The sequence below is a fragment of the Episyrphus balteatus genome, chromosome 3 (genome assembly GCF_945859705.1).
Source record: "Episyrphus balteatus chromosome 3, idEpiBalt1.1, whole genome shotgun sequence".
NCBI lineage: Eukaryota > Metazoa > Arthropoda > Insecta > Diptera > Syrphidae > Episyrphus > Episyrphus balteatus.
In genome coordinates, this window is record NC_079136.1 from 46,255,451 (window position 1) to 46,279,401 (window position 23,951).

The 23,951-nt window shown below is 30.0% G+C and overlaps 1 protein-coding gene across 1 annotated transcript in view; it reads left to right on the plus strand.

The window, feature by feature from the left end:
- Positions 1-2,679: 2,679 nt before the first annotated feature.
- LOC129913190 (uncharacterized protein DDB_G0288805) overlaps positions 2,680-23,951 on the plus strand; it is a 306,856-nt gene continuing 285,584 nt past the window's right edge. The window contains exon 1 of the mRNA XM_055991746.1: positions 2,680-2,684. The gene's annotated coding sequence lies outside the window, so the exon portion shown is untranslated. The remainder of the gene's footprint in view (positions 2,685-23,951) is intronic.

The window sequence follows — 23,951 nt, forward strand, 5'->3', positions numbered from 1 at the left end:
TTTTTAGGTTATTATCTTTTAAATAAGCTATAGAAGATTTTTGTATCTCTAAGAATTTATTTTTAATTTTGAATTGAAATTTTTTGCCGCACTGCGAAAGTGCGAGAGTGTAACGTTAGAAAATGGCGTCACTTTTTTGTGGTGGCTGCCATGGTTCATCGATTTATAAGACGTTATCACGTCAAAAAAAAAAAAAAAACGGACTCGAGATAACAATTCGACATGACATTACAATTAGAGAAAATGCTAAAAAAGTGGGTTCCGCAGTTCTGTCTGTCTGTCTGTCCGTCTATAAGTATAACGAGCTACAGCCTAAGCTACTAAAGTGATTTTCTTCAAACTCAGTAGTTAACAGTAGTTTTGGGTGATTCCCTAAAAGAGAAATTGAAATTTTTTTGTTAGAACCAAAATTAACGGTACCTGTGATATAAAGTTAACTTTTTTTAAAAACGGCGATAACGATTTTGATTAAAATTGTTGTGTGTAGTGTTATTACAAATAAGAGCTTTCTTTTGAAATGAAAACGAAATATTTTTTGTACCGTTATTAAAGGCACCGTAAACGATAAAGCAGAATTCAACCAAAATATTTTATAGAAACGTTAAAATAAACGTTATATACAAATTTTCGAAAAATATATAGGTATTTCAAATTTTTTTTTTTTTAATTAATTTCGAATTTCGATTTTTTTTTTTTAATTTGTTTATACAGAAATTACATAAAATGTATCTTACTTTAATGTGTGCTATTTTGGTTTTGTGGATCACTTAAAAGCGTTGTTTAATTAATTATAATAGTTAATCTACAATTCAAATTTTTAAAAAGGTTGTAATTTTGTTTTGTTGATAAAATAGGTGTTAAAAAAAAAAGTTTTTAGTTTCAGAATTTAAAAAAAAAAAAATACAAGATCGAAAATATCTAAATATCTTCTTTTAAGTGTTTCGAAATAAAATAAAAATAATTTTTCTTTCAATTGTTTTGACGCATTTATTATTAGCTGAATATGAAAAATCTTGGTATTATTAATAAAAACAAAAATAACGCATTTCATTTCCATGTAATTTTTTTTTTTAATAAATTTGAAAAATTATTTTTTTTTTAAATTTTTTTTTTATTAAAAAAAACATATTTATACACTTCGCGTCACTTGAATAGAAACAACATTTTTTCTTTAGAAAATAGCGACTGGCGCTTTGGTGAGGTAACTTAGTAGATTTTTGGTTTTGCATTTTCAAAGAGGAACTTTTAACAAACAATGTTGTAAAAACAAAAAACCCAAAACAGAAACCGTATGGCTTCTAGTTGCGTTTTTTCGCATTACCTCACATAAAACAGTATTTTTTTTTGCGTCACTTGAATAGAAACAAGCTCTTAAATTAGATGAAAATGATGAAAAATCATGGAAAACACTAATTATAGTAAAGCAATATTAAGCTTTGACATTATTTGCACATTATAACCAATTATGGGCTACGAGCTACCAATAGGCACCACAGAAAATGCATAAATAGCAGCTAACATTGGAAATGCACCTGCACTATGCAAAATCGAGAAAGATATTGGAAAATTTGCCAAATTTGGATGAGATAATTTTTAAAATATCGTAAACTAGTGATCAAATCAAAAAATAAGACAGGTGAGACCCAAGTCACGAGCAGAGAAAAAAATAACTTAAAAACTAGCTGCAATTTTCTTCACTTTGCCGCTAAAATCGGTCAAAAACGTGGTGTTAGTGCGATGGAAACGTGTTGGTTTGTTCCATCCTGGAAGTTATAAAAGGTGCACAACATTAAAAAAGCCTCAAAATGCAAAATAACAACATTTTAAGTTCTTCTAAGATTACAAAAAAGTTAACTATTTTATAGTTGCATTCGAACTGAAAAGTAGTGAGGTAAAGAGTGGTTTTTTAAAGGAAAACATACCAACTCAGATGGACCACGTTAGCCCTATTTCAGTGGTTTATAAAAGAATAACCTTTATCGCATCGCCAATAAAGGGCACTAAAATGTGTTATAGTAATACGCTTTGTTTTTATGATGTGCAATAGCAAAATTGAAGCTTCACGCTTCAAAAACAGATGCTAACTTTTACAAAGAAATAATGGTAGAAGCTCTTAGGAAGTTTAGGAACGTGGAAGAACAACCGTCTTAGAGATTGCACAAGGATAGTTCAAGAAAAAACAACGCAATAAAAACAAAACAGATGCATTCCGGATAAAAAAGAAAGTTTATTTCACTTATTCAATCCTTAAATTGTAGAAAATGTCATTTTCTTAATTTGTAAGAAGTTATCAAACACTTTTATCACTTTCTCCAATTAGGTCCACGATTGTGTACAGTAGAAGTGCATTTTCAATGTTAAATTCTATTTATGTATTTTCTGTGGTGCCTAATGGTAGCTCGTAGCCCATAATTGGTTATAATGTGCAAATAATGTCAAAGCTTAATATTGCTTTACTATAATTAGTGTTTTCCATGATTTTTCATCATTTTCATCTAATTTAAGAGCTTGTTTCTATTCAAGTGACGCAAAAAAAATACTGTTTTATGTGAGGTAATGCGAAAAAACGCAACTATAGAAGCCATACGGTTTCTGTTTTGGGTTTTTTGTTTTTACAACATTGTTTGTTAAAAGTTCCTCTTTGAAAATGCAAAACCAAAAATCTACTTAGTTACCTCACCAAAGCGCCAATCGCTATTTTCTAAAGAAAAAATGTTGTTTCTATTCAAGTGACGCGAAGTGTATGTATGTATATGAAGTAAGAAGGAATATTTATAAATTTTTTTTAAAATTCAATGTCATATTTAATTAAAAAGAGTAGTGTGTCAATATTATAAAGAAAATCAAATACAGTGGACTCCCATAACTCGAACTTCCACGGGACACAATAATTGATTCGAGTTAAAGGGAAATTCGAGTAAGAGGATGGTGAAAAAGTTCGAATTAGAAGGAAATTCGACTAAGAGGGAGTTTGACTTAAAGAGGGTCGAATGTATTTCAATAGGTACATAAATTCTATTTTTATCAAAATAAATAAATACAAATGTAGAATTTTATTTTTTTTTTAGTTAAATGTATTACATTTTATATAAAACAAACAGCATTTATAAAGGCTAAAAAATTTTAAAGATTAAATTTATGTCTTATTCCAAATATAAATTATTCGGTTTATTAACATTGCCATTATTTAAGCTTTTCTATTCTTCACTATAAGGAATAATTATAACTAGAGTTTTGTATATATTTTCAAAGATAATTTTGTGTATTTTTTTTTTTTTTTTTTGAAGTAAAAGTCTGTATTTCCTAACAATCATATAAGTAAGTCAATAAAATTTCTTCATTTTCGCACTTTTTGAAATTATATTCGTCCAACAGCTGTTGTGGATGACGAGCTGGAAATTTTCCATGAGGAAAAATTTCTGGACCGCTTGCAAAATCAAATGTTCCATACTAAAATGTTTGAAAGAGCAAAGAATAATATGTATCAATGACCTAATGACCAACTGTAATTATTTCATTTTCCCTACTTTTTTCTAACCTATATTTGACCTACGATTTATTTTTTTCTTAAAACCAAAACTTACGCACAAGAAAAAAAAAATAATAAAATACAAAAGTGGAAAAGAAACTTAATCGTTTTGGTGCCTGAATCATGTCTTACAAATCCATAAAGGAGCTGTTTTTTTCATCAAACTCTGTGCAACCTCCAACCCACAGAAACCATCATCCTCATCCCACAAGGAAAGAGGCATAGTAAAGAAGCAAAACAGAGAAAAAAAAAGGATAAACGATGAGACGTGGCAAGGATGCTACTCGAAGCGCGTTAGGGTCTATTTGCTTTAATTATACACTTACACAACGCCTGGCAAATTAAGAAGGAAAGTAATTGCCTGAGATTGAAGTCTCATCAAAGTCAAGACCTCGATGTGGGGAAGTAAAAAGGGAAAGCAACTATATACTACAGCAGCACAGCAAGTAACATCATCAGGCTGAGAGTTGAATGAAAAAAAAAAAAAAAAAAATGATGAAGAAAAAAAAATATCCTTAAATGAGGCAATTGCGTGCCAACCAAGGCGTGGATAATTTACTTAAAATATTTTTGTAGGCGCGCGTTTTCCAAGTTTCCTGCCACCAAACTGTTGTTGGTATTTTGTTTTTTTCGTTTGTTTTTCATCTATAAGTTGTTTTGTTTTTGAGGTTTATTTAGAAATTAAACCCACAAATCTTCTTTAAACTTGAAACCCTCCTGAACGAACATTCCAAAGGAGCAGAGCCGAGAACTTCATGAAGCGGCTAATACCTAACCATTGCTTGCTGATGCTGTTCCAGACCATGATCCTACTGATTTTGATGATAAAATTATTTTGAAAAGAGTAATTTTTGACTCAAGTACATCTTTAAACATGTGTCGAATGAAGTTCATGTAATTTTTTTTTGTTCTGACCATTCTCCATTTAATCAGAAAAAGAGAAAATCAGAAAAAAAAACTAGGACGTATCGAAGAAGAAATGAAGGAAAGAAACATGAAAAAAATACTTAGTTGAAACCCAATGGAGCGATAAACAAAGGAACATCTCATCCTGTTTGATTAAAATTTAAAACGTCTGTCGGAATCGCAATCGGAATTGCTATACAAAAAGGATTTAATTAGTTTTTTCTTTCCTCCGTCGTCGTCGTTGTATAGTTAAGGTTTTAAGCGGAAACCGGAAAATGGAAAAAAAAACTGAAGAAAAAAAAAGATGAAAAAATAAGAGAAAAAGAACAAAAAAAAAAATAAAGGAAAAGTATCCTGATGTGTGTCTGTAGGGATAATTAAAGATAAATATATCCGTTCGTGTCCCTTCGGAAGTGTAGCTACTTACTTCAACATTAATTTTATTTCTTTATGTTGGGTTGGTAGTTTTTTTTTTACTTTTCTTTTTTTCTTTATTGGATTCATTTTGATTGTGATTTTATTGAGAAATATTGCTCTTATATAGTTTTATAGCAATTAATCGTTTGGATATTGCACGGTATTATTATTTTAATTATATATTTATTTCAATTGAGTTTTTAAGATCACTGAGGGAAAAAACAACTTAAAATCAACGAAAACCACGTTGATTCAACTATTTTTCGGAATGATTTTGCGTTGAAGACGAAAATTTTAAAATCAAAGTGGAACATCGTTAGTTTAAAGTGGTTTACCGTTATAAAACACATTTAAATCAAAGTTTGTTTCAACTTTAAAAAAAGCATCAATTTATTAAAAAAAAAAAAAAGATAAAATGGGCAGCCGCTGGGGATCGAACCTACAACTCTTGGGTTACTAGGCGAATGCTTTACCAACGTGCTATCTCACTGTTGAAAATTAGAGTATTAAAATGCAACAAAAGCTTAAGTCCGACAAAAATAAATAAAATGCACGACTGGGGTCGCATGTATTTGCTCTTATGGTAAAAGTAGATCTTATCTTAAAGCTTTATATAAAAAAATGAGGCAAAATTTTAATTAGATTTAATTTAACCATTTCCCATTATGTAAAAAAGTACATAAAATCTGTTTTTATAATTAATAAAACACCGTTTTTAAAGGTTTTGATAAAAAAAAACGAAGTATGCCATCTGATTTCTTGTATGAAAAAGAATTTTGAGAAAACAAATTTTGAAAATCGTTAAAGCGGTTTTTTTTTTTTAAATTTAATTTTTTATATATACAAATTTTCTAACATTTAAAAAAAAAAACTTGGTATGCCATTTTGATGAAATAATTAATTTAGTTTTAAAAACAAAATTTCAAACATTTCAAAAATCTGTTTTCAAAAAATTGATTTTTCAAAAAAAAAATTTTTAAACATTTTAAAAAATCCAAAAATATATTTTTTGAAAATTTTCTAACATATTACGGTTAAAACGCTTTTGTATAAAAATTATGTAAGGCATATAATGATTGCACAAAAAAAAAAAACAGTACCTAAGGAGGAGTTTGAAAGACTTTTTAATATGCATTAGAAAGTAATAAATTATGCATAAATTTTAATAATAAACTTTCATGAATAAATTTTTTAAAGCATTGAAAACAGATTTGTTTATTTTTCTTGGAATATACTAAATGATACTCATACGCCACAGTGAACAAAAAAATAAATAAATATGTAAATAAACACTATTTGAAGGACCGGAGGACGTATTGTAAAGCCAACCATTTATTTTGTTTAGATAATCATGCGAAAAGTGCAATGTTATTGTTTCAAATGAAAGAGTATTCGAATCCCTGTCATGGCATTGTTTGGCCCTATACAAGGATTCCTATACATTTAAAATGTTCAGTAAGTGTAGGAGTATGTAGGTACTTCATTTGTTATTGAATAGATTCTTGTTTCAAACACAAGAGAACTTTTTTATTTCAAACAAGAACTGATTAAATATCAAATGTGGTATATTATCTCATCACATTCGGCTATTCAGACTTTTGTAAAACCGTATAATAGGGCCAGGAGGAAAGTAGGCAACCTATGATTTTCTCATTTAAATGTGCTCTCAGAAATTATTCAGAGTAGTTTATCTAAAAATTGCAATTATAAAATGCAATTATACCATTAAAAAGCCAAATATTTCTTCTTAATAATAAAAACATTTTTAAATTTTTACAATGCGCAAAAAGTATAAAAATAATTTATTAAAAACAATCATTTCTTATGAAAAATGTAAAAAAATCATTTCCATCACCCAAAAATTCATTTTTTTTTGATATTACAACCTATAATAAATTTTATACCACCTGAAAGCTTATTGCTTCAGCTCAAAATATATATATCGATCTTGTCTATTAGGCATCTACAAAAAGAGCTAGAATTTTTTGAACTCGATCAATTTTCATCAAAAAAAGCAAAAAAACATATAATTTTATGTTCTCACGCTATTGAATCAATTTTTTTTTAGACAACCTATAAAAAATTTCATATCATGTAAAAGCTTATAATTTCACCTTTAATATGACGTTTCAATCTTATTTCTGCGATGCCTAGAAAAAAAGTTAGAATTTTTTAAAGCCAACCATGTCGAATTTCCAAACTGAGATTACGGTACTTCCCACACTGGTGGCTGTTCATGATCAACAGATCTCCACAGGTGTTTTGTGGTAGGTAGGTAGGTAGAGATGGCGGTCAAGGCAAACCATGTTTGATTGACCCAATTAGCGCAGGATGCGCCGTTTTGATACCAAAACTTATGAAACCTGTGAGTGATAATTGGATTTATTTGAAATACATTTTTTAATTGGTTTTTAAAAAAGGGAAAAACAAGTGTTAGGCAGTCCTAAATCCACTTTGTTGCATTTAGGAACGAGATCAAGTCTTTGATCTTTGATTCTGAGATGTTATCTATGACATTAAAGAATTCGCTCCCCAGAGAGAGTGCTCTATTCCTAGCAAGGGCGGGACATTGACATAGGAAATGGTAGACCGTTTCTTTTTCTTGCTGGTCCAAGCAGCTGCGACAGTAGGTATTGTGCGGTATACCCAACTTTGCTGCATGTTCCCCTATCGGCCAATGTCCTGTACACACCGCAACGATTCTGCTAATATCTTTTCTGGGTCTAGAGATTAGGTCATATGTTTTGGATTTATTATAGGTGGGCCAGATTTTTCTGGATATGACGCAGCTAGTCAAGTTGTGCCACCTATTGTTAGCTTTTGTTAGGTATTTTAAGAAGATATCGCCCTTCATGACTCCTATGGGAATGTTGACTATTTCTGCTAGTGACTCATGAAGGGCTGATCCTTGCCTGGCCAGTTCATCCGCCTTTTCATTGCCTTCAAAACCACTGTGACCTGGGATCCAGATGAGAGTGATTGTGAGGCTTTCACTCAGCAATGAGAGTTCCTCTCTGCACTGCTGAACCAATTTGGAGGATGTCGTGACCGAAGCAATTGCTTTTATAGCTGCCTGACTATCTGTTAGTATAGCTATATTTTGGTTTTGATTTGGATATACTCTAAGTAATTTGCAAGCTTCTTTAATTGCCAGCAATTCCGCTTGGAATACACTTGCAAAGTTTGGTAGTCGAAAGGATTTTGAGATATTGAGGGATTCATAGTAGACACCCGAACCGACCCCACAGTCCATTTTTGAGCCATCAGTGAAAATGCAGGTGTCGAAGCCTCTCGTCACAATGCCCTCTTCCCAGTCTGATCTCGACGGGAAGCTGACCTTGCAATTCATTACAGTATTCAAAATAGGGGTGCAGTAGTCCGTGGGTGTCAGAAGCATATCCGATGGTATTAAATTTGTTGTGTCACTGTGACCAAAAGATTTTGCCTTCCAACTACCTGTTTCTTTTAGCCTTAAAACGCTACAAGAGACCTGGTATTTGATATGAAGGTCTATGGGTAAGAGGTGCAAGAGAACGTTTAGAGCCTCCGTGGGGCACGACCGGAGGGCTCCAGTCGTCCCTACGCTTGCTGTTCTCTGGATTTTCTTAAGTTTGTTGATGTTATAAGCTTTACTGAGTGCAGGCCACCAAACAATGGCGCCGTAGGTAAGAATGGGTCGTACAACCGCTGTGTAAGTCCATAGAATCATTTTTGATTTAAGACCCCATTTTTTCCCAAAGGTTTTACTGCAGGCATAGAAAGCAATGCTCGCTTTTCTAACCCGCTCTTCTATATTAAGCTTCCAGCTCAGTTTAGTGTCCAAAATTACACCTAAATATTTGGCGCTAGAAGAAAGTGATAAGATTTGGCCGTTGAGCTGAGGTAGAGGGAAGACAGGGATTTTGGTTTTAGTTGTAAAAAGCATCAGTTCCGTTTTACTTTGATTAACTCCTAGGCCACAGCTTGTAGCCCAGTTGCTAACTTTTCTCAAAGCCGTGTCAGTCATTTCACTGATCACAGGTAAAAACTTTCCTGATACAAGTACAACCAGATCATCCGCATATGCCACTGCCTTCACTCCACTTCTCTCAAGCTTCACGAGGATATTGTTCATGACAAGGAGCCATAACAGTGGGGAAAGAACGCCACCCTGAGGCGTACCCCTATTGTGTTTTGTGGTATTTCGAAAGTTTTTTTAATTTAACATTGTGTAGCTTGTACTGAATGTATAATTATGTGTGATATACCAAATGAAAGGTAACATCATCAGGATGCTCAATAAAGTTAAATCAAATTTGTATTTGCTTTAGATCAAAAGATAGAACCTGTTGAATAATAAAACTTTATTTTACCGTTATCTCAAAATTGATTGAAATTTTGCACAGAACGCAAATCCAATGAATATAAAATGTTCGTTTAAAAGTTGTTTGCTGTGTTTCCATTTATAACGCAGCCGGAAAATATATAGTGGAATAATTCTTTGGTAGAAATCGACAAAAAGTAAAATTGTTTTACCTAAAGCCGGTCCTGAATCAATACAAATTTCGAGTGCTTCGAATGCGGTTTTATGTCGCATTTCAATTTTCATTTTATGGTTTAAAGGCAATTTTAACGCTGAATTCATACATCTTTCTTGGAACGTGCAATGCAATCTTAAATATTTTCTGTATTTTGAAATTTGATTTATAGTATTGAAAACGGATTTAAGAAGACCAAGCAAATACAAAATTTTTAGTCCTTCGCCTCAAAATATTATCCATTCTAAAATGTACACTGAGGGAAAAGCCACCATAAAACAACGTGAAATCAATGAAAACCACATTGATTTAACTATTATTCGGAATGAATTTGCGTTGAAGATGAACATTTTAAAATCAACGTGGAAAAAATGTTAATTTTTGATGGTCTCGTATACAATTAAAGTCACATAAATCAAAGTAGTTCATCTTTGAAACAACGACGTTTCAACTTCAATTTATTTTTTCCCTCAGTGTATGAGAAAATTTGTTTTCTTAATTTTTTCCTTTCAGTTTTTTCCGTTGTATTAAATGCTCTTAGATACTTTTGTCAGGTAATGAACGAAGGAATAAGGTTCTTGACAATAATTCGATTTTTTTAAGCCACTTTAGAGTGTAAATTTTCTTGAAAACACACAATTTTTTTCTTTGGGAACCCGCCATTTTGTCAAAAATCAAAATTTTGACTATTCCTTCGTTCATTACCTGCATTCGTCTATCTTGGAAATGAATCTTTTGGTTTTTTTTTTAATTTAAGGTGCTTTTTCTAGATCTTTTCACCTACTAAATTAATTTTAATCAAAAATCATCTCAACTTTTAAGATAATTATTTTAATAAATCCTAAAGCGATCTATTAAGTTTAATAGAACACTTCTACCGCGCGAAGATAATGAAGCTATAATGAAACCAACAATTTAACTACAATAACAAATTAAAATCCCTTTAGCCAAACTAAAAAAATTAAAACATTTCACAGCATTAAAAACAAACAAAAACAAAAAACACTCACACACACCTGCATACACACAAAGAAAAACCCTTGAAAATATAATTAAGTTGCCTCTTTGACTAATTTGTATAAATCTCTTAGGCACTTTAGTTTTAGCTTTATGCTGGTGTTTCGCCACAAATACCTCGACTCAAGGCAACCCCAACAAAACGACGATTTTTACTTGCCATCCACATGGGTGAAATCTAAAGGCAAGTTTGGGATTGGTAAAAATAGTTGAATTTTGGAAATTAAAAATATAACCTAACGATGAAAAAGAACTTCTGAAAGGGGGCCGATGCACCACGTCCGCACCATTTCATTTTGAATGAAAAATTCCTTGCACCACCGCCGCACCACGACTGCACCACGTCCGCACCATTTCATTTTGTATGAAAAATTCGCTGCATCATGATACATAATTTTGGATTATTGAAAATAAAAAAAAAAATACCGACAAGAAGGATATTTGAACCTGGTGTTGGTACAGTCGTGGTGCGGTGGTGGTGCGGTGGTGGTGCACCGAATTTTTCATTCAAAATGAAATGGTGCAGACGTGGTGCAGCGGAATTCCATTTTTACACGAGAAAGCATCGAGTTTTAATAAAAATAAAAAATGAAATTTAATTTCTCTTAGAGCCAATTTTTCAATCTTCTAATAAACAGTCAGTTAACTGTTCGACGAATAAAGTTATTAGGCTCATAAACAATCAAATAAAAACATTGAATTTTTCAATCAAGAATAATTAATTCTACAGAATAACAAAAAAAATTGTCAAATTCAAAAATATTTAAAATTAAACGTCATTTTTATTCATGATTGTTTTTGTTTTCTTGTTTTCCACTGTATTTTTTTCAAAATTCTTTCAAAACAGCTTTGACAACTGACACAATATTTTTATTGAGATTATTCCTTAGAATAATTTTATTCGTCTCTGAAAGAAGCAGATAGATTTTTTCTTAGGAATAAGCTATATCTGCCTGTTGAAAAATTGATTTTTTCTCTATCCTTAGGAATAAGTACTAACTGACTGTTTAGCTGACTATTGAAAAATTGGCCCTTAATTAACTAAAATTAGTGATTTTAAAAAACAAGTCTGTACAACAAATTGGTTCTTTTAATTGTTTCTCATTTTATATACAATTTCTGGCATTCAGGATTAAAAAAAAAGGACTTCTTCTTAGGTGCCCTAGAAAAAGTTGCAAACTTGTGGAAGGATTCTTTATAATAATCGTGGAGAAGAAGAAGAAGTAAAAGTTGTGGTTTTCTTATTAAAGGGTGTCCACAAAAAAGAGTTTGAGCTTGGGAATATTTTATTGTTGTAGTGGTGAATGAAAGAGTTTATATATATATTTTTTTTTAACTTACTTTGGTTAAGACGCACAACTATACGCTTCATGAAGGGAAGTTTTTCATTCTGGAGTTTTTTGGCAAAGGTTATGAAATTTTCCTTTAGATTTAATAAGTATACTCGTCGTAGTCGTATACTGAATGTATATAAAAATGTGTGTAAGGATGGAAAATAGTCGTTTTTTTAATCAGTTGCGGTCTCTGTTTTTATTTTATCCGCTTTTCTCGGTCAGATTGTTATTCAAAAGTTAATTACCAAAGAGATAATTAACTTAAGCATAAGTTTTCGGGCTTTTTTTTTTTGGGACAACATTTATGCTAATAGGTATTATTTTTTTGGTTAAAGAAAAAAAAAATTATTTAGAGGAGCTCTAACCCTCATCTTGACCTATTCTTAAATACTTTTTTGTTTGTTTTTTTTTTTATCTTCACTTAGTTTTTTTTTTGGTTTTTGGTTGGAGTTGGAAATTCTTTAGTTTTAAAAAAGGGAGATAACACACCTTGAGGCTTTTATGGAAGTTATAGAGGTTAATTGCAATTAAAAATAAAAAGAGCCTAGCAGGACTAAAAAATGTGGTTGTTGTAAGATTAAAAATTAGCACAATTGATAAAATTGATAATATTATTAAGGAAAATAGTGAAATAAAATAAGAAGACTCATAAACAAAATTCTGAACATTAAATGGAACGACATATTAACTTAATTGATTGTTTACTAATACCAAAATTGCAAAAAAACTTCAATTTTCCCTTTTCGAAAATTTGACTAAGAAAATTAAATTTCATTTTTGATTTTTATTAAAACTCAATGCTTTCTCGAGTAAAAATGGAATTCCGCCGCACCACGTCCACACCATTTCATTTTGAATGAAAAATTCGGTGCATCACCACCGCACCACGACTGTACCACCACCAGGTTCAAATCTCCTTCTTGTCGGTATTTTTTTCTTTTATTTTCAATAATCCAAAATTATGTATTATGATGCAGCGAATTTTTCATACAAAATTAAATGGTGCGGACGTGGTGCAGTCGTGGTGCGGCGGTGGTGCGGCGGTGGTGCGCCGAAATTTTCCTCCTAACGGTGGTGGTGTAACTATGGTGCGACGGTAAAATTTTTTTTAATTATTTCATTCAATATTCAATTTCTATTTTTATTTGGGACTGGTCGTTTGAGAGTAATACAGAAATTAATAAAACCGGTGTATTAACATCAAATTTAAATTAAACTTCAACTCATAAAACTCTTAAAACTCCACAAAAGGTTTAATCGTTATCATTGAATGTCATTAAAAGTTTCACTAAATGCATTCAAGCAATCAAAATTCAATTTAATTGCAGTCAAATAACTCACAATCTTTAAACCACAAGAAAAAAAAAATGATACGGAAATAAAAACCTTTCACTTCATCACAGCATGGATAAAGTCCCAAGCACAGAGTTAACTTAGATTCCATTTGGCAGGACGATCAATTCACAAAAGTATTCACTAGAAAAATTATTACAAAAAAAAAAACAACAACCAACTTACAAAAAAAAAAATTGTGAACAGTTTGGCTTACTGCCTAAATATGAAATGAAAAATTCAAATCTGGTGGTTCCCCCTGCTGTCCTTCGCGTTAGTAAAGCTGTAGCTGGTGTTTTCAATGATGGCTCCTCTCTTATACAGACAATGAAAAGCGGAACCAAAAAGTTGTTCCAGTCAGTGCCAAGTCAAAGATTTCAAAAAAATACAAAAAAAAATTAAGGAATAACATTTTGCGGCAAAAGAACCCACCAGACTCATTGAGTCAACAACACAGAGTGCACAAAGAAAACCGCAAGAGATGAATATGAAGCTAGGCAGCAACGGGTTTGCCAAGTGAAAGTTGGCTCAAAGTTGCCACTTTCGATGATTAAATAAATATTTGTTTTGCTTTGAAATTGACATAAGTTTACTTTCGATGAAATTTTAAAAATATTAAAGTTGAACATTTCAAATATTCAGCATTGACCTCGTCCTCCCCATTGTTTTGAAGACTTCTATGTAGACTTTAATGTGTCCTCGGAACCAAGTTATCTCTTATTTGAGCAGGCCACTTTCAGTCTTCTATCTACGGTGTTAGGAAAATCAGTTTTAATAAAATGCATCACCAATCACTTTCCGATTTCACTTATTAGTGAAACAAGTTGGAAAACTTATAAATCACACGTAGTTGCTATAAAGGTTTTTTATATTATTTAATTTATTTAATATGAGTTTTTCAGTATTTAAAGATGTAGGTACATAGTTTAGATAGCTAGGTTTTGATTGTTGCAGAAGAGGCTGTTCAAAACCTCCTGGAATAAATAAAAATGCCCTACACCTGAATAAAGTTGACATCATATCATTATGAAAAAGGTGACGCAAAACTTTTCTATTTATCAATTCCGCATTTTTTCATTATAATATCTTTATTGCTTCAAACGTTGTAACACAATATATAAAGTAAATACATTTAAAACAATAATTATTTAAATTATTTATTTACAGTAGAAATTAAAGAAAGAAGAGAGTTTTAGTTTTGTTTTGAAGTTTGGTGTGTAATCAGTGCATACAAAATTATATTTTGAAGTGTTTTTTTTTTTACGTGATAACGTCTTATAAATCAATGAACCATGGCAGCCACCACAAAAAAACGTTACTTTTAACGTTACACTCTCGCACTTTCGCAGAGCGGCAAAAAATTTCAATTCAAAATTAAAAATAAACTATTAGAGATACAAAAATCTTCTATAGCTTATTTGAAAGATAATAACTTAAATCTTAATCTAAATGAAGGATTTTTAAAAATTCAGTCATTTTATAGGGTAAACAGGGGAAAAACGGAAAGATGAAATTTGGGCTAAAATCTAAACGCGAAGTCGTAGAGAATTTTTTTAGATAGATGAGATTAATTTTAGAATAACTGCATTTAAGAAAAAATTCTAAAAAAATTTTAAACTAGGCTATAACGTTTTGTTTGAACGTTGTACACGTTTTGGGGCTATGACAAAATGATGATTTTGGGTAAAGGAATTTTTTTTTTGACAATTCTAAAGATGCCAGGTGAAAGATGAGAGAAAAAAAAGTTAGGCATCTGATACGGATTTTTTCCAACACTCTGCGTTTCGAAATATGAATTTTTGAAAAACACCTTGTTCTCAAATCTCAAACTTATAGGACAAGTAGTTTTTGCCTTATGCATACATGTGCAAATCTTGGAATCGTTTAGTGAGTTTTGACTGAATAACAGAAGAAACAAGTTTTTGGAAAAAACACGTTTTTTAACCGTTTTTAACCGATTTTCATCGTTTTTTCTTTTTATCTTTTTTTCTTTAATAGATACAGGAATAAAGTATATGGAGTAATAATAGACCATGACACATTTTTGAGATAACGGTAAAATAAAATTTTAGAATTCAACAGGTTATAACTTTTGACCAAGAGCAGATAGAAATTTTATTAAACTTTTATGAACATCCTGATACAATTACCTATCATTTGGTATATCACACATAACGGTAGACTAACTACAAGCTACACAATATTAAATCAAGAATTTTGCGAAAAACCTCAAAACACCAGTGGAGATCTGTTGTGCCCCGAACAGCCACGGGTGTGGGAAGTACCGTAATCTCAGTCTGGGAATTCGACATGGTTGACTTTAAAAAATTCTAACTTCTCTTGTAGGCATCTTTGAAATGAGATTGATACGTCATATGAAGGGTGAAATAATAAGCTTTCACATGATATAAATTTTAATATAGGTTGTCATTGAAAAAAAATTAATTCTATATCATGAGAACATAAAAATAAATGTTTTTTATGCTTTTTTTGATGAAAATAAATGGAGTTCAAAAAATTCTAGCTCTTTTTGTAGCTGTCTCATAGATCTCATATATATATATATATTTTGAGCTAAGACAATAAGCTTTCAGATGGTATAAAATTTTTTATAATTTGTCATTGAAAAAAATTGATTCAATAGCGTGCGAAGATAAAATTATAGGTTTCCTTTGCTTTTTTTGATGAAAATGATTGTTTTCAATAAATTAATTTTATACTTTTAGCGCATTGTAAAAATTTAAAAATGTTTTTATATCATATTCTTAAGCAGAAATACTTGGCTTTAAATTTAATATAATTTTTTTTGTAAGCTTTTAAAGTAAAAAAATTAATATATAATAAGAAAATAAAAAAGGTATTTATTTTTTAGCTTTTTCTTGTAAATTATGATTGTTTGAAATAAGTAAACGCTTCAATTGATTCATTTTAAACAAAAGCACACAACCTGTTTTCTTACGACGTTATCACGTAAAATCATCGTCCGTAAACCGGCTTTACAGACAACCTCTTTTTTTTTTTAATTTGAAAAGGGCTGCACATTTGTAGGACCACATTCTTAACATTATTTTATTATTTTTTTTTTTTCACTATTAAGGTTTTTGTTTCGCATTTTAAAAATTTACTGTTTTTTTTTTTTTTATTTAAAATAGGGTTGCCATATAGCTTCATCAATTATAATGTGTACTTGCTTTATAGAACAAGTATTCGTGTAACAAAAAATAATCAGCAAAATGCTAAACGATCTACAATCAAAACCACTATAGCGATTCGGTCCAAACTTGCTGCATAAAAGTTTTGGGTACTTCTATAAAAGCCAAAACGATATTTTATTCTTAGGTTCAAAACAATGGTTCCTTCCGTTTCTTCTCAAAAAAGGCTTAAAAAAATGTACAACTTTGGCAGATAAAATTCTACATGCTTTCGAAATAAATTTAAAACAAAATTTGAATCTTTTTCTAGATACATATCTGACTTGTTCCTAAATAACTAAACTGATTTTGAAAAAAAAAAATATGTTTACAAAAGAGTTTTACTCAAAAAAAAAAAAAAATATGTTTGAAATGTTTAAAAATATTACAAATTCTTTTTTTGAAAAAAAAAAACAAATTTTTCAAAACAGCCCGTTTTTGTTAAAAATTTTCCTTTAATGTGTCAAATAATTAATTCTTAAGAACAGCATATTAAAAACAAAAACGCTAGAAAATTTGTAGGTTTTATAGGTAATAGAACTATTTAAAAAAAAAACCGGCTCCAACGATTTAACAAAAATTCTCAAACACTTTGGAATTCAATAAACTAAATGGCATACTACTTTTGAAAATTTAAACAGTTTAAAATGATGTTTTTGCAATTCTAAAACCCAGTTTCAATATTTTAACATACCTACCAGCCTATTACACTTCTTTCAAAATATATTTTCAAATAAAACAAATGCTTTTTGGAGTTTTTCATTGGCAAGTTTAAGCCGTTCTAAGTTGGCAACACTCACAGGTCATACAATGCTGCTCCTTACTGTATGAACGAAAAATAAAAAAAAAAAATAAAAAATAAAAGAAAAAAGAAAAAGTCATTTTCACACTTATTTTAACAACCGACCGCAAAGAATGGCAAAGTGTTGCCATATTTGGTGGCAACTAGTGGTAAGTAGTCCTGGTTTGGTTTGGGTGCAACCAACAAGCAAGCTTTTGTGTAAAGAATGAATTTTTGTGTTACCAGCTTCAAACCACCTACACACCAACTTCATTTCCACCTCCTTTACCATCACATCACCATCCATGGATGGATGCTCGCCAGAAAAAAAAAACCAAAAAAAAAAAACTAAGAAGAAGAAGAATCTGAAGCTGAAGCTTTATGCTGTGACAAATTATGTTAATGAGCGAACGTCAACGTCCTTATGTTAGTTTATCTAGGTTGCTTGGGATATGGTGAAGAAATTTTGCATTCATGTCCATGTCAAGGCATCTGTTCGCCTGAATTTAGTCCTTTAAGGATTCGTTTTATTTTTTGTATTATTTTTTTTTTTTTTTGGATTTTCTTGCTTTCTTTTAGAATTTTTCGTATTACTACTGGCTGCTGCTGCAGTAGTATGTAGTAAGAAGGACAGATATGCTGAGAGAGGCTTACAGCGGGTTACGGGCATGAAGTGCAATAACCACACGGTAGATGTTTGAGATTTTGAATAAATGCCAGGTTTTGATTTATGTGAGTGTTTTTTTTTTTTTCATTCTTTTATATATTCATGTTTTTTTTTTTTCTCTGAGAGAGAAAAAACGAAGACAGGATTTATGAATCGCATTTGGATATATTGTGAAATGAATAAATAAATCATATTCATTACTCCCAGTTGTACCACAAAATGTTTTGAATTTGAGATCAGCAATCGTAATTGATGGACAAAACAAAACTACACGTAGGAAGTGTGTTGGCTTTGGTCATAAAATTCAAGTAGTTGGTAAAGCGAAATGTAATGTTTTGCCAAAATGATATCTAAGTTGGTAGTAGGTATAATAAACCAGTAAGGTTGGGTATAATATAAACAGCAGGGTTGTTGACATTTTGTAAGCTGGTTTTGTGTTTATTATTTCATAAATATGACAAATTTAAAAAATCATTAAAATTGTTTGAGAGTTGAGACCATACAAATGGGCATTGAGTTTAAAGCTAAACATTAAAGAGCGGTAAAGAGCATTGCTTTCTATGCCTCTACCTTGCTTGTACCTTTGGAAAAAAAGGAGGTCTTAAATCAATAACGATTTTATTGGCCTACACATCGGTTGAGTGGCCCATTCGTATGCAGGGCGTTCCAAAAGTAAAAATCCAAATTTTATGTTCTGAAAGACCATCTTAAGGCTTCTCATATTCATTTAAATTTTTGGTTTAAAACATGCACTTCCAGTTTGGTGAAATTTTGAAAAAGAATAATAGGGAGCGGGTCAAAATTCTGACTTCAAAATTCTGCTTTTTCAAAATTCGACCAGCATTTTTTTTTAACAAAAAAATTCAGCAAATTCTGCTTTTTTCATAGCATATGCGTTTACTATACCAAAAAAACACCTCATTAATGTTTTTTTGGTTGGTATTTTCTTAACTGCTCGCTGTTTTACCATCACAAATAATTTTCAAACAGCTTAGAGTACTGACTTTCTTATAGCTCACAATTATACGAGTATACCGTTGAAAACTAATTACACTGGTCTGCAAAATTTAACTTTTCTTTTCTCCTTCAAATATTTTTTTGATATTATGAAAGATTAGACTTTCCTGAATCTAAATCTGGTTTCAGAAAAATTCTATCAGGTACCATTTTTGTAAAAATAATTTTTGAAAAATGTGGGTAGTTTCTAAAAAATCAACCTTTTAGATTTATTTGAACTCGTGCAAAATTAAAAATATTTGTAGCATTGAGCTCAAATTTGGAGGACTTATTCCTCGTAGTATGGCCTATCGATTGACACCAAATATGTCCTTTTACATTAATGTTTTCTCATATTTTAAAATACTGATTTATTAAAATTAGCAGAAATATCGAAATCCTTTACTTTTTAGTAAATCCTACAGGAACAAAAACACCTTAATTAGGGAAAATGTAAAATATCAACGCTCATTATATTTAAAAAGTCAAATATGTAAAAAAAAACCATAATAAAATACATTAAACAAAATTTGTACGTGTTTTGTAATTTTATATATTATTTATCTATTTAGAAATATCTTATTTGTAATAAACCATTCGATAAACTGCGTTGTAAAGCTTCAGATTTGTTTCTACTAGAAACAAAAGTATACTTTTCTTATAGTTTTTTATGTGCTGAGTTAGAATCCGAAGTCAAAAAAATTCTATCACGTGAGGATTTTAAGATATTCGCATTAAAGTATCACAAAATCAAGTTTTTTTCTTAGAAAATCTCAATAAAAACTACTATATCTCACAAACCAGAGCCGACCGAATTTTTTTGAGTTCGGATTCAAAATCAGCACACTAAAGTCCATTAGAAAAGTATATTTTTGTTCTAGGGAGAAAGATATATTAATTTTTAGAGATCATTTTTTTTATGATAAGATATGCCAAACCTACTAAACTTACTTAAATTAAGATATCTCGGAGAAGAAAAGAGATATTGAGAAGATTGAAACTGAATTTGAAAGAAAAAAATAAGTTCTTTTATAAACCGTAACAATTTTAATTGAAAAATATTACATTATGCCAAAATATTTCTTCCAAAACAGCAAAAAAATGGGTTTTTGAGATTTTCTAACGGGAATATCTAAAAAACGTGACGTGCTAGATCAATTCTGACTTCGGATTCGGAATCAGCATACAAAAATCCTTTAGAAAAGTATAGTTTTATTTAAAGGAGGATTTCCTTGCAGACCAGTGTTATAGAAACAGTGTTGTGTGTTGTTGTTTTCTTATTCAATGTTTTGAATATCAAATTTTTATTTGACTAATTAAATAATGTTCAATTATTATTTTTCGAAGGTATCTATTATTAAAAACCTTTTCTTAATATTTTTAAATTTATTGATTTATCAATAAAATATAAATATTACAAAAAATTGACAAAGTACTGTTGTAAGTAAGTAAACTCAAATAGGCAGCAAATTTTGCTAGAAGATGATTTTACAAAATTCTGCCAAAAATTAAAAAAGGGTTTATAAAATGTTAAAAAGCGGGCACTTTTTAACATTTTCCAAACCCTTTTTTAATTTTTGGCAGAATTTTGTAAAACATAATTATGAAAAGCAGAATATTGACCCCAACCCAGAATAATATTTTGATAAATTTAATTTTCAAGTACATAAAAGTAAGTTTAAAAAACTTAATTTTTGGTTAAAGAACTAATTTTGAAGCTGGAACAATTTTTAGGAACTTATCCAAAATGAGATACCTAATAGCATTTTTTTGGCATTCAAGATATTTTACTTAATTTTCATCTGAAAACTCAATTCATATTTTAGCGGAGTTTTGAATAACAAAACAAAACAAAACTGTTTTAGCAATTAGAACGAAGTTAATGTAGTTTTAAAAACAAAAAACATTTCTTTTGGTTTGCTCAACTAATTACAATTTATGAGATTGTTTTTTTTTTATTCCGCCCCAAAATTTCTTGCAATAACTTCTATTGTTGACATTGAAAATCTTTAACAAGTCAATAACGCAAAAAGTCTTTTAACGCAGAAAAATAAAAAAGAACGCAGAAATATATAAAAAAGGTACGTATACGCCATAGTGAACATATTTTCAGAGGAAAGCAGATATTATTAAAAACAAATAATGTCCGTTTGTTCATTACACAGGTCAACACGAAATTTGTGCTTGGGTTGTGACTATGAAAGTATTCAAGAAAATCTGTCTTTTACAAAAATTGTCGGGCGTAATTTTGGCAAAAACTCGAGAACGTCTTAACGATTTGGCTAATTTTTGTTTTGTTTTCTTCATTTTAATGCTGTTTTTATATTCACATTCAGAAAAATAAAAAAAAGAAGAAAATTAAAAAGAAAAAAAAAATTAAATCGAAATTTCCGTTTTGTTCGAATTTTTGTCAAATGGGATGGGAGCTTGAGGCATTATTTGATACCTTCTATTTTCAATATTTATGGTAAGAGTAATTCACTCTGATGGTATTTGTAATCTAAAAAAATTACTGTATCCAAACTGTAGCCAAACTAGTTCATATTGAAATTCATTATTTATTGAAACATTAAATTAATTTGTTTGCATAGTATTTTTATTATTTTGTTGCATATACAGGGTGTCAGGGTGTCTTCAAAGTAATGGATCAAACGAAACTTAAGATCTCTCAGAATTTGGTAACTTGTTCACCCCAAACCTTACGGTTTTCGATTAAATATGCAATTCTTGTGAAATTTACCTACTTTGCAACAGTATTTTGCTTCCTCTGCCCATAATTGATTTTTGTTTTTTACAATTCTTTCAATAAAACATTGCTTAACAATAGGAAACAATTAATTAATACAAATATTTTTTATTTAATACGCCATTTTTCTGCAAATTAATTAACAGTGTTCCAAGTTTCGTAAAAACTCAATTTCTTACTTTTATTTCAGAGCAACAAGACGAAATAAAATGCACGACTGGGTCGCACGAACTTGCTCTTATAGTTGAAGTTGCTTAAATTTTTAAGACTTTTTATATAGAAACTTGGGAAATGTAGGTACATAAAAACAAAAATAAAATAAAATTCATTTTTCAAAAAATAAAACAATATCTGAAATTAAATCGCCCCACAAAACAAGTATGCAGTTTTATTTGATATATTAAGGTGCGTTTTTAGAAAAAAAATTTTCAAAATCGTTAGAGCCGTTTTTTAAAAAACTAATTTTTTATAAATAATTTTTTGAAAAAAAAGTTTAAAAATAAAACTGGTATGCCATTTTGTAGAAATAACTAATCAACATCTAAAAACAAAATTTCAAAAAAATTCAATGTCCCGTTTTCGAAAATTTGATTTTTCAAAAAAAAATTTTCAAATTTTTTTTTAAAATCCAAAAATTATTTTTTTCAAAATTTTATTTTTGGCTTATATTTAAATTATATAAATGCTTTTGTATAAAAAATTTCGTTGAAATACAATAAGTAGTTTTGTAGAAAATCCGATTTGAAAAAAGCGGTCCTATGGCAGGTACCGTTAATAACGATTTTCAAAAAAAAATTTTTTCTTCAAACGATAGACATTGTTTAAAAACTAACATTTGAATTTTTTTAACAAAATCGTTGGAGCCGTTTTCGTGAAATTAAACTTTTCCGAAATTTTTGTATGACAGGTACCGTTATTTTTCTTCCGAAAAAATTAATTCCAAAAACCCCTCTGGAGAGTCTCCAAAAACTACTACATAGCAAGTTTGGAGTCAATCGGTCCATCCGTTTAGGCTCTAGTTCCTTATACAGACAGACAGACTGACAGACTGACAGACAGACGGACAGACGGACTTCCGGGACCCACTTTTTTGGCATTGTCTATCATCGTAATGTCATGGAAAAATGTTATCTCAACTTTTTTTTTTTGTACGAATGCATAACTTGATATATAGTACCTATATCGCAAGTAAAAAAATTGTATTGTGTGAATCTGGTTTATTATTTTTAAAACTTATCCCGGTATTGCAGTTTTTTAAAAAAAAGTATAAAAATTTCCAAAGTTGAAGTTAGATGAAAAAATATTGCAGTTTGAACTATAAAAACAGGGTTTTTCAGAGCAAAAAATCCTTGTACTCATCATAACTTTTTTCTTGTAATTTAAGTCGAACAAAGTTCTTTAGCAAAAATGTACATAGATCTTTCAATTATCTACATTTTATACTTTAACAGTTTTTTTGTACAATACACGGTTCTTGCACTAATAGCTCATATAACTCGAGTTAGACTCACAGGGTATGAAAATTGTATTGTATTTTTTTGGGAAAGGGTGATTATCTATTGTTTTGGTTTACCATGAACCCAAAAAGTGCAAATTAAACCCAAGCACAAAAAATATTTTTATTTTTGTCGACCTGTCGATCATCCAAGTTATTGATTACCTTTTAACAAATCTTAAATGCATGAACAAAATTTTTTTATTTAGTTTAATAGCCAATTCTCTGACATCTCCGACATTTGGTAGAATTTGCATTGAATTAAAAATTGTTTCATTTAATTATCTTTTTTCTGGTAATTCTCTTAAGCAATTCCCTGTTTTCTTTTATTTAATACTTGTTAATTTAAATTTGTTATTGCGGTTTACTTAAGTAAAGCAATATCTTTTTCTTATCTTATTTTACCCTATTTAACCTTTGAAGTTAAACGATATCATATAATTTTTAATGGCCATATGCAAATAAAATATCAATATGTTGTCGCAGAAGTTTAACATCCTTCTCATTGCTTTCAAAATTACTGTAAAATATGTTCTCTCTTATATAACAAATAACTTAAAAACTTTCACTTCTGTTTTAAAGTCATATTTAAGGACATCCTCATCAAGACTAAAAAATGCCTAATCTAAGCTAATTTTATTACTCTTAAAAGAAGAACTTTTTCCTGAAAAAAACTTACACACATTGCATATTTCACACGTTTAAGGAGAGGGTACCATTTCTTAATCAAGGACTCGCAAAAACAAAAAGAAAAAGGCACACTTATTTTCTAATCGAAGAGGATGGGGGTGGCAAAATTAGACAAAAATAAATAAGAAGAAGACCGAAACAAAAAAATCTCTTCCAAAGTTTAAAGTTAAATTTCCCATTCACTTCTTCTTCCACATAAAAAACAAATTGAGTTACAAAAGCGTAATTACTCGTGAGCCAAAGTCGACACGGCAGCAACGAGAGTGACTTAACTCCCGCACACACAGAGTGACTATATCAACTCTTAGTCCTCCAAAACTTATACTTTCTTTT